The sequence below is a fragment of the Carassius gibelio genome, chromosome A12 (genome assembly GCF_023724105.1).
Source record: "Carassius gibelio isolate Cgi1373 ecotype wild population from Czech Republic chromosome A12, carGib1.2-hapl.c, whole genome shotgun sequence".
Classification (NCBI taxonomy): Eukaryota; Metazoa; Chordata; class Actinopteri; order Cypriniformes; family Cyprinidae; genus Carassius; species Carassius gibelio.
The window spans coordinates 12,895,750-12,905,303 of record NC_068382.1 but is presented as its reverse complement, the minus strand read 5'-3'; the positions used below and the strand labels follow the sequence as shown (position 1 = coordinate 12,905,303).

At 45.6% G+C, this 9,554-nt stretch overlaps 1 non-coding gene across 1 annotated transcript; it reads right to left on the bottom strand.

Moving 5' to 3' along the window:
- Positions 1-1,350: 1,350 nt before the first annotated feature.
- trnaq-cug (transfer RNA glutamine (anticodon CUG)) lies at positions 1,351-1,422 on the bottom strand. Its single transcript has one exon. It is a non-coding gene; the product is annotated as a tRNA-Gln (tRNA).
- Between the last annotated feature and the right edge of the window lie 8,132 nt (positions 1,423-9,554).

The window sequence follows — 9,554 nt, the reverse complement described above, 5'->3', positions numbered from 1 at the left end:
GTCAGAATTGAAGACGTCATTGAAATCTTATCAGCTATACTAGATTTACATGGTTGAATTTTAACCATGTCATCAGCTGCACTTAATTAAAAGTAGGCTACTTGACCAACAATAACCCACTTTAATCTTTATTTTAACTTATGAGATATTATACACAAATCAAAGTTAATAACTGATTTAAGAATTACATTTGAAATGATGTATGCAAGAATTGCATGCTGTGGAATATGAATTTAGAATAATGGAGAAAAAAATCCATCGTCTGACAATATTTTATACAACTTTCAATCTGTATTCACAGTAAATTGTTCATTTTCGTTCATTACACTAGAAATTAAAAATGGCTAATATACAAAATATTAAGCCATTATATGTTGTAGTAGGCCTACTCTAATTAAGTTAATTTAAATAGTGGTGATTGTCCCTGTTGGATAATTTTTTTTTTGTTAAATTGTTTAAATAAATATTAATGATAACAGTAATCAAGACTTCCAAAGGAATTACAATAGTGCTTCTGAGGCTGGACATCTATGTTATGCCTATATTTTCATATATAAAATCAGTGTATTAATTAAAATCATGTTTTTTAAATTTAATCTGTTGTTTTTATAACCTAATTTTATGCATCCCAATCCCAAATATCTACCCTTCACATATCTGTCTTCCCATATTACAAAATATAAGCCTCAAGCTCTCTCTTTTTTCTCAGCCATGCTAGAATCTTTACTTTACTAAAGGCACTAAGGTTACTTGTCAAGGTTATGGTTACCAACAGCTGACCCACTGTCCATTCACTGGCCGTCTGATGAATACTACACACAAAAATGCCTAGAAATTGCCAGTTCAAATGTGTTTGGAGTTGTACATCATGGGGCCTGGGACAAAATGGTATAAGTGGGGCCCCTCTGACTTTACATGTAGGACCTACAAAAACTGAATGATAGGCCATATTATATTTGTTTAAATAACTTCACATATACAAAACTTACTAATTCAATATAACATAGTTACTTATAAATACATTTTAAATTCCTGCCATGTAGATAACTTGTACATGTAGTTGTGAATCAACTTATTTAACAGGATGAATAGTTTGTTTTTATCTTTCCAATCATAGCAAGTGTTAGTAGTGCATGTTACTTTTATGATCCAGTTCAGCTTTGCAGAAAGGAGGAGCCAACCGTGAGTTCAGTCATGTGACTTCAGCATTACAGCTTCCACACTGGCAATATTTGATGGCAAATGCTTGGTTAAGTGCTCATTTGGTTTTCTTGTATATTATTAGAATTATACATTTAAGTGTAAGCATAAGCACAAGTACTTGACTTTACCTTACGGAAAACAAAACCTAGGTTCCACCGAGATTTGAACTCGGATCGCTGGATTCAGAGTCCAGAGTGCTAACCATTACACCATGGAACCACGGTGACTTACGTTATGCGTAGATGATTAATCATGTACAGTAGATTCATGTTAATAGTTTTCTGCGAAACTAAGGCTTTTTATTAATCACATCGTTTTACAAACAACCAGTGTATAAAACCATTTTGTAACGTAATCTGGTTCTCCAGTCCGGATGATGGCGATAATGAATGCGCTGTTCGCGATAAGCAGACCACTCACTCCAAGCAGGTGAGAAATGTGTTCCCTATCATAGGTCACTTCGATGCTGCGGTGACGTCACCACGTATGGGAACACCTCTGGTGTGACGAATGTCTGAAGCCCTATACCATCCCGCCAATCCTATTGGCCAAATGGCGCATAGCACCACCCTGCGCATGCGCGCGCATGATATACCTGGGTGCAGCGCGCCATTTCGCTCAGATTTCATTCCTTCAGGAATAGCGAATCATCTGTGCCCTATCGTCTCGCGTTCTCCAGCGATCTCTTCGAGCAGTGTTAACTCCTCTTCGCGGACGCGATGAGTTTTCAAAAATGTAAGGAGCCATGTACCAGGTACATCACGGCGGGGGACACTCATGACAGGTGCGTAGTATGTCTTGGTTTACATCACGCACAGGCGGCGCTTAGCGGCCTTTCTTCCTGTCCCCATTGTGATGGCCTGCGGCTCAGAGTACTGCGCTCCAGGGTGGAAGTTTTCTCTAATGTCGCCCTCGAGTCTAACCCCCGTCAGGTCACCTCTGCGACTGCCGAGGCACCGCACGAGGCGAGGGCCTGGGGTGACACGTGCGACATGGATTTTGTGGACAGCGCAGCGCTGGAATATTCTCCACATCGCTCGCTCTCCCCTACCCTGCTGCAGAATAAAACTTATACTGAGCCCGTCGTCTTCTCTAATGAGGATTTACTTCCCACACCGGAGGCATGCACCGCCATCTCCTTCGGTTGTGGACGCTATGACGACGATGTTTTATCCACCGCGGCCTCGGGGTCTGAGGACTTCGCGACTGACACTAGCCCTCTTCCTCCTAGCGGACAGGAGAGGCGTGTTTCCCCCTCCTACAGTGAGCTGTTGGATGTGGTTTCTCGTGCGGTGGGTAAATTGGGGCTAGACTGGGAGGTTGACAAGGCCGAGGCCCAACCTTCTTCCAAGCTGGACGACCGTTTTCTAACCAGTCGGACACCTACACAGCCCCGGAGGCCTTTGCCTTTTTTCCCGGACCTCCACCAGGAGGTTTCGAGGTCCTGGAAACAGCCATTTTCGGCGCGGATTACTAACGCCGCGGCCGCGGATTTCGCCACCGTTTCTGATATGGCGAACCATGGCTATACTATGATGCCCCCGGTGGAAGAGACTCTCGCCGAACACCTTGCGCCTAGTTCGGCCGCGGCTTGGAAGTCTCGCCCCCTTCTTCCTTCGAAGGCGTGTCGAGTCACGTCTAGTTTGGTGGGTAAATCCTACATGGCGGCTGGTCAGGCGGCTGCGTCGCTCCACTCTATGGCGGTCCTTCAGGCCTACCAGGCGGAGTTATTGAAGGAATTGGATGAAGGCGAGGGCATCACACCGGAGGCAGTTAAAGAACTGCGTAGAGCTACGGATTTGGCGCTACGCGCTACCAAACATACCGCTCGTGCAGTGGGCCGTACTATGGCCGGTTTGATTTCGGTTGAGCGCCACCTCTGGCTTAATCTCACCGATATTAAGGAGAAGGATAAATCTTTCCTTATGGATGCCCCTGTCTCCAGGGATGGATTGTTCGGTGAGGCTGTCACGTCAGTAGTGGAGAAGTTCAGGGCAGCGAAACAGCAATCAGCCGCTTTCCGCCAGCTGATTCCCCGCAGACCCAGGGAGGTCGAACGCCGGCAAGCGCCCGCGCGTTCTCGCTCAACCTCCTCTCACCGCCAGCGAGCAGCCTCTCGAGAGGAACCTACACCCATGGCGCCTCCTCGTAAGGACTGGGGCCCTAGGGTTTTTCCTCCGGCGCACCAGCGTCAACGTAAGCGTTTGAACCTGACCTCGACGGCTAAAGCCTCTCGTTCTCGGGTGCCGAATAGCAGCTCCTGATCTTTTTGCTGCTTGCCAGGGACTGTGCCCTCCGCTAGAGAGCGCTGTCGGACCGCTTTCGCGCATCCCACACTCTCATTGCAGTCCCCATGCTCAAACATTGATTGTCTCGCCGCTAACAGCGCCTCGAGCAACATTGGATCGAGCTGTAATGACAGACGCTCCCTCAGACACTCTGCGCAATCCTGCTTTCGGAGTTCGAGGGACGACTCAAGGACCCTACACAAACGGCCCGTTTATGACGGCTCGCACAGCCGCCGCTTTTTCGCTAGCGGCAGAGCCCGATGTTCCATCTGTTGGCCTAATTCCTGCCGTGGACACGTTTCAGGATTATACTCAACGGAACGCAACGACTCCGGCGCATACGCTTCCCCGGTGCACGAACACCACGGGTTTTTCGTGTCCGGTCGTTTTAACGCGTATGACGGCGTTGCTGGGAGCGGAAGTTTTGAAACCGTTAATATTGTTTCGGGCCGCGTGGGAACGCTTGCCCGGCATTTCTCAATGGGTGTTACGCACGGTTTGTCACGGATACACCATTCAGTTTCGGAAAGGCCCGCCTCCTTTCCGCGGAATTCTTCCCACTACGGTGAAGTCTACGGAAATGGCGGTGCTGCGACAAGAAATGTCAGCTCTGCTGAGCAAAGGGGCTATAGAAGAAGTACACCCCTCTCAGATGGAGACAGGTTTTTACAGCCGTTATTTCGTGGTACCGAAAAAAGACGGCGGGTTACGACCCATTCTGGATTTACGCCGTCTGAATCTTGCACTCAGACCGAGCAAATTCAAGATGTTGACGGTGAAATCTATTCTGTCTCAGATCCGACCAAGTGATTGGTTTATTACGATCGATCTGAAGGATGCGTATTTCCATATTCAGATCGTCAAGAGACACAGGAAGTTCCTCAGATTCGCTTTAGAGGGCAAAGCGTATCAGTACCGCGTTCTTCCCTTTGGCTTGGCTTTAGCGCCCCGTACGTTCTCAAAGTGCATGGACGCAGCTCTGGCCCCGTTGCGGCTCCAGGGCGTTCGTGTGTTGAACTATTTGGACGATTGGCTGGTGCTAGCGCAATCGCGGACTCAAGCACACTCTCACCGAGATCTTGTGCTGAATCATTTAAACAGCCTGGGCTTACGAACAAATTTCAAGAAGAGTGTTTTAACTCCCTCTCAACGGATAACTTTTCTTGGAATAGATCTGGACTCTCGCGCGATGACAGCGAAGCTTTCTCTCCCGCGCGCTCAGTCGATTGCGTCATGCGTGCGGCACTTCAAAGCGGGTCGCACGGTGACGGTGAGATTGTGCCTCAGGCTCTTGGGTCTAATGGCAGCAGCATCCCCCGTGATTCGTCTGGGATTGCTTCAAATGCGCCCCTTTCAGTGGTGGACGAAAAGGCGGAATATTTCACCCCGTTGTCTCCCGCATCGCACGATTTCGGTGACACGGCGGTGTGTGATGTCGCTGAAAATTTGGATGTCAACCGAATTTCTCCTGTCAGGAGTTCGATTGGGAATTTATGCTTTCCGAGAGACTGTCACGACGGACGCGTCTTTGACTGGTTGGGGAGCTGTGTGTCGAGGGCGACCAGCCCACGGAGTGTGGACAGCGGCTCAGCGCGGCTGGCATATAAACAGACTGGAATTACTGGCAGTTTTTCTGGCTCTCCAGTATTTCGCGGATCTGCTGATCGGCCGTCATGTGCTGCTCAGATCAGACAACACAGCGGTTGTGTCTTATCTGAACCATCAAGGAGGATTGCGCTCTCGCCCCCTGTGCAGGCTGGCGAGGCGTGTTCTTCTGTGGTCTCGGGACAAGTTTCTCTCGATCCGGGCCATTCATGTCCCCGGACGATTGAATTTCGGAGCGGATCTGCTATCCAGACAGGCTCTGGAACAGGGAGAATGGCGATTACACCCCCAGACGGTGGATCTTTTATGGCGGATATTCGGCAAAGCGAAAGTGGATTTATTCGCATCGAGCATGACTACGCATTGCCCGCTATGGTTCTCCCTACGCTCCCCATCGCCCCTGGGCGTGGATGCGTTAGCTCACAGCTGGCCCAAGACCAGTCTGTATGCTTTTCCTCCGATTCGTTTGATCCCAGCGGTATTATGCAGATTACGCCGGGACAGAGTGGAACAGCTGCTGCTGGTGGCTCCGCGATGGCACACGCAGCCGTGGTTTGCGGATCTGATCAGTCTGCTAGCGGGCTCTCCGTGGGAGATTCCCATCAGACAGGATTTATTATCACAAGCACAGGGGCTGATTTGGCACCCGAGGCCAGATCTGTGGAAACTGTGGGCGTGGCCACTGAGCGGAGTGCGTTAGTATGTCCCGGTCTTTCTGCTGAAACTACTGAGACTATATTGAGTTCTAGAGCAGCTTCTACGAGACGCTTATATGCTTTCAAGTGGAGACTGTTTACAGCCTGGTGTGGTAATCATAATGTGGATCCAGTTTACTGCCCAGTGGCTTCAGTGCTGGAGTTCCTCCAGGAGCGTTTCTCGGATGGCGTTACACCAGCCACTTTAAAGGTTTACGTGGCAGCCATTTCAGCTTACCACGAATGCATAGGCGGTGCCTCTGTGGGGCGTCATCCATTAGTTTCTCGTTTCATACAGGGTGCGCGACGGCTGAGGCCTTTCCGCCCTGTGCGAGTTCCTTCATGGGATTTATCCATTGTGTTGTTAGGTTTATCAGGGCATCCGTTTGAGCCCTTGGAGACCGTATCGGATAAAATCCTGACATTGAAGACACTTCTTCTCATGGCTTTATCCTCCCTCAAGAGAGTTGGGGATTTACAGGCTCTTTCTGTTTCACCCTCATGCATGGAATTTGCACCAGGCTCTGTGAAGGTGCTGCTGCGGCCCAGGCCTAACTATGTTCCTAAGGTCGCATCTAACCCTTTTCGCTTCCAGCAAGTGGTTCTGGAAGCTTTTTCACCTGCCGAGGCCGGGTCAGGAGATCTAAGTCTTTGCCCTGTGAGAGCTTTAAAGACTTATGTGGATCGCACAGCCCCTTGGCGTGGTTCTGACCAGCTGTTTGTCTGCTTTGGACATAAAAGTAAGGGCCATGCAGTTACAAAACAGCGCATGTCCCATTGGCTGGTGGAGGCAATTTCTTTGGCCTATGAGGCGCGCGGACTCGCTTCGCCCTTAGGGGTTAAGGCTCATTCCACTCGAGCTGTAGCTTCTTCTCAAGCTTTTCTCAGTGGCTCTTCTATGGATGATATCTGTGCTGCGGCAGGATGGTCCTCACCGAGCACTTTTATCACGTCCTACAGTCTGGATGTGAGGATGGCCCCTGGCTCCCGGGTTCTCTCCGCTTGAGCAGTTGCTTCCTCGGATCTCAGTTATCAGGTACGTCAGGCGTTTTGGTATATCGTTCCCATACGTGGTGACGTCACCGCAGCATCGAAGTGACCTATGATAGGGAACATCTCGGTTACGTATGTAACCTTGGTTCCCTGAATAGGGAACGAGATGCTGCGGTTCTGGCCGTTCCGTACCTTGATAACTCTTCATCTTCAGTCATGAAATCTGAGCGAAATGGCGCGCTGCACCCAGGTATATCATGCGCGCGCATGCGCAGGGTGGTGCTATGCGCCATTTGGCCAATAGGATTGGCGGGATGGTATAGGGCTTCAGACATTCGTCACACCAGAGGTGTTCCCATACGTGGTGACGTCACCGCAGCATCTCGTTCCCTATTCAGGGAACCAAGGTTACATACGTAACCGAGATGTTTTTGTGGAGTTTTTTCTTTTACACACTTCAATGTTCATATTGTTGCTTTGACTTTTGGTCAATGTATGTCATAGTTTAACATTTATACAAAGCTCTCAGACGTTCTTCAAATATTTGTCTATATGCTTACACCACTGAATGAGTGCTGAAAAGCAATGTGTTTTAATGCACGCAAGGGAGAGAAGCAGGTCGAAGACCCGAAATAAATTACCCTGAAAGAAAGAAATAATTAATACTTTTATTCAGCAAGTCAGATTTAACTGATCAAAACAATAACAGTGACAGTACAGACCTTTATAATGCTGTTCTTTTAATCTAACTATTTAAACATTTTATATATATATATATATATATATATATATATATATATATATATATATATATAGTCATGCCCAAAAATATGGACACCCTTGGTAAAATATGATCAAAGAAGGCTGTGAAAATGAATCTGCATTGTTAATCCTTTTGATCTTTTATTTAAAAAAAAAAAAATCACAAAATTCTAACCTTTCATTGGATAATAAGAATTTAAAATGGGGGGAAATATCATTGTGAAATAAATGTTTTTCTCTAATACATGTTGGCCACAGTTACACCCTTTTATTGAATTATTTTTTAAACCTCCATTTGCCAGTTTAACAGGTCTAAATTTTCTCCTATAATGTCTGATGAGGTAAGAGAAACACCTGACAAGAGATCAGAGACCATTCCTTCATCCAGAATCACTCCAGACCCTTTAGATTCCCATCTCCATGTTGGTGCTTCCTCTCTTCGGTTCACCACACTAATTTTGGGTGCAGGTCAGGGACCTGGAATAGCAGAAGCTTGGTTTTGTGCCCATTAACCCATTTCTGTGTTGTTTTTGAGGTTTGTGTTTGGATTATTGTACGGTTGGATGATCCAAACATGGTCCATTATAAGATTTCTAACAGTCACTTTTTGATTTTTTATCTGTTGATATATCTAAACAAGATGTCCAGGACCTCCAGCAGCATCAAAAATACAGCAGTATATTTGATTGTACACATGGGGTACTTTTTATCTCTGTGTTCACCAAACCCATCTTGAGTGTTTGCTGCTAAAAAGCTCATTTTTAGTTTCATCTGACCATAGAAGCCAGTCCCATTTGAAGTTCCAGCCGTGTCTGATAAATGAATATGTTGGAGTTTTGGGATGAGCAAGGATAGTTTTTCTTGTAACCCTCCCAAACAACATGTGGTGATGTAGGTGCTGTTTGACAATTTTTTTAAGGTTTTCTGACCCCCGAGACTCAACTATTTTCTGCAATTCTCCAGCTGTGATCCTTGGAGAGTCTGGGAGATACGTTTTTTGAGGAATTTTTAATTTAGAAATCACACTATTAAAATGAGTCAAATTTAAGTTCGTCAAAGAAAAATACATTTGAGTGGGTAAATTAAAATAAGAAATATCTTGACTTTTAGTTGTTTTGAACTTATTTTAAGTCATGCTTTATAATTCTGCTGATGGCACATAGTGGGCCCTGACCATCTGGTTAAGAACCATTGATCCACTGAGGTTATTATTCATTTACAAATTGTGTCAAGTGTTTAACTTAAAATGCCTGTTTGTTCATGACACCTAATGCAATAATATTAATTAAAAATATAAAATGTTTCTTTAAACTCACCTTGTCATGGTCTCAAATGCCTCTGTAGCCAGATAGTTGTGGGAATTGTGACTGAGACGAAGCCATTTGATTTTCTGAGCAGTAGACTTTAAAAAATATTTTGGAAAGAGCTCAAGTCTGCTTCATTATTGGATTTGTTTTAGTTTTTACGTTTCCTGCAAAGCCTTTTAATAGACTGTTTGATGACAGGTTTAGTCATCTGTGTGACTACATGCCCTGCTATTAGACATGAACAATTTATTTTACAATTTGAGAAACTTTTTTTCTGCCGTTAAACATAATTTAAGTCACTTAACACAATAATATTTTACATTATAAAAAGACATAAAATATTAAGTATATTAATGTGAACACACACAATAATAAACAAAAATTTAAACATCTTGAAATGTTACCCACCTTATTTGTAGGAATAACTATGAGATTCTCTCATGGTCTTCATTCACTAATACAAGTCAAATTAAGTTCAGAGAGGCCTCAGGAACCGCTCCATCATAAAATACGTACAAAATAAAATTCTCATAAATAAACCACTGGAGGAGAGAAGGTTCCCTGCAAGTGGTTCAGTGCACTTGGGACATTTGTCACTCGTGTAAGCTAACAGAGTGAGAGCTGACCTACAGGACTTTATAACTGCATGCAAAATGGCTTTATATTTGCAAATGGTGATTACATGGAAACACAGACATGAC